Source organism: Adiantum capillus-veneris, chromosome 14, assembly GCF_014529385.1.
Source record: "Adiantum capillus-veneris isolate H3 chromosome 14, ASM1452938v2, whole genome shotgun sequence".
Classification (NCBI taxonomy): domain Eukaryota; kingdom Viridiplantae; phylum Streptophyta; class Polypodiopsida; order Polypodiales; family Pteridaceae; genus Adiantum; species Adiantum capillus-veneris.
The window spans coordinates 40,823,806-40,826,072 of NC_140944.1; the positions used below are offsets into that span (position 1 = coordinate 40,823,806).

At 47.7% G+C, this 2,267-nt stretch overlaps 1 pseudogene; it reads right to left on the reverse strand.

Moving 5' to 3' along the window:
* Window positions 1-312: 312 nt before the first annotated feature.
* LOC147442254 (uncharacterized) lies at window positions 313-1,637 on the reverse strand (annotated as a pseudogene).
* Between the last annotated feature and the right edge of the window lie 630 nt (window positions 1,638-2,267).

Consider the following 2,267-nt stretch of genomic DNA (forward strand, 5'->3'; position numbering starts at 1 on the left):
GTGGGTAGGCGGTTATTGGATTGCTCTGATTGTAGCATGATTACATGGGTGATTATAAAGGCTGGGAATAGCGGATTTGAACGGGTGCTGGTGCCTCTTGGTTTCTCGAGGCATGACAGCTGGAGTTAATTACTTTTTAATTCCAATATCCCCCCTCAGATGAATGCCGAGAGAAGATTTTATTGTGCATGAGAAGTGCTTAGATGAGCTGGAAATTAGTGCTTTCTTTTTTTTTTTTTTTTTTTTTGTGATTGCTCTGCAATCAGTGAAGAAAGAGAAAACAAATTTTGGGTTTGTATCTCGGATTTGGTGTCATCCGGGATCAATCAAGAAGTTGTTGAAGGTCATAATTCGATGCTGAGGTTTCATCTTTCATCGTGGCTTCAGATGCATCAAGCACTCGTGAGAAAGCTTTGAGTGTCGTGGATGAAGATCTACATTTATTCTCCCCTTTCGTACACGACACGAGCCAGCAAAGATGATCAGTTGTGCTAGCCGCATACATTCAGCGGCAAGGAGGTACGTCAGTGAGACCAAGGAAGCATTGTCAATTGCTATTAGGTTGAAATTGTATCCGCATGCAAGTGCAGCACCATCATTGAATGGATCTTCATGCTTGCGGGATTGAATCTTGACAGGGCGGCATGAGTTTGAGCAATGATTGTGATAGCCGCCGCAACAATATTTGCACTTGGGGACAGCATGAAATGCATGAGCAACATCCATGTTGTAAGGGTGAGGCACCCTTCTAATGATTTCCATGAAAGTTGGATCAATTTCACCATCATCTGCAGGTTCTGCATCATCAACTTGGGTTTGGTACATGCATGAAGAAGCAACTGCTATCTCTTCTCCATCAGCAGGTTCATTTATCATAGGGTGATCCCCAAACAAAGTACTGCCTTTGAGGTGTTCAGAGGTGGCCGTCTGCAGGTCAAAGTTTGTGTGTTCCTCTTCAAGAGAAGCCAGGAAGTTGGTGATAACCTCGTCTTCTTCATCATCTGCATGGTGGCCACAGTATTCATAAGGCAAGGTGGCGAGCATGGCATGGCTGGACGCTGCAGGTGTAATTTCCGTAGCAAGGATGTCATTCTTGGCTGCATCATTCCGTGCGGGTACTTCACCACCATCGACTTGATGTGATTCAGGTATCTCAGCAGCGTTTTCATTTGCTTCTTGGGCAGGTACATCAACATTTTCATCCGCAGTAGGGGTAGTGACTTCATCTCCCTTTTCATCTTCTGCATCGACTGCAGGTTCATTGTCCAGCAACAGGTCGGCTTCACGGCATGTATTAGCCATTGATTGCGGCTGCACGTCTGCATGAAGTTGGGCAATAGCAGGTTCAAACCGCTTAGGGTCCAAGGCCATCAAAGGCTTACAGGGTTTTAGGCAGTGCGCTGACCAGTAAAGTTGTATGGCCTTTACAAGGCAACAAATGAGAGCATCTGCAAGGAGAGATGATGCATCATATTTGTGCTCAAAGTTGGCAAAGGAGAGGCTGACTTGATCATCAAGTTTTATGGCCTTGATTTCAGCAGCAGCAGGGTGCTTAATTACAAGATGTGGGTCATCAACATCATTTGCTGGAGTGGCCGCATCTTTGCTTACATGCACAGCATCAGGAACACCTTCATGAAGGAATTCAAGGAAGGTGTTGATAATTGCGTCCTCATCATGGGCTACAACAGGAACGGCTCCGGCTGCATCATGGTTCATGGCTGTGTCGGTTGCATGGTGGATGCCAATTGTGGCTGCTCCGATGGCTGCAGGGTTGGAGGGTGCACAGGCAGCAGATGAGAAATTGGCCACAGCAAGTGTTGTGGTAGCATTGGCGTCAACAATGACTTGTTCTGCCTGTTCAGCAGTAGCGCGTGAAGAACCCGCAAGAGTGGCAGCAGATTGGGTCGTGTTCATTACGACAGGCAGCAAGGCAGGGGCGTTCTTGAGTTCGACATCAGCCCCAAGGGCTGCAGTGGGTTGTACAGGCAGGCCGATGGCAATGGGAAAAGGTGGAGCCGCTTGCATATTGGTGTGCATGCCCAGGCCGTCCCAGCGATTGATACCATGTGGGAAAGGAAGGCCAGGGGGCCTCCCACTATCAGAGGCGCAGAAAGAGAACATTATAACTGTGTGTGTATTACATCGTGCACAGAAGGTGATGCAGGCAGTGTGTGTGTAAGAGAGAGAGAGAGAGAGAGAGAGAGAGAGAGAGAGAGAGAGAGAGAGAGAGAGAGAGAGAGAGAGAGAGAGAGAGAGAGAGAGAG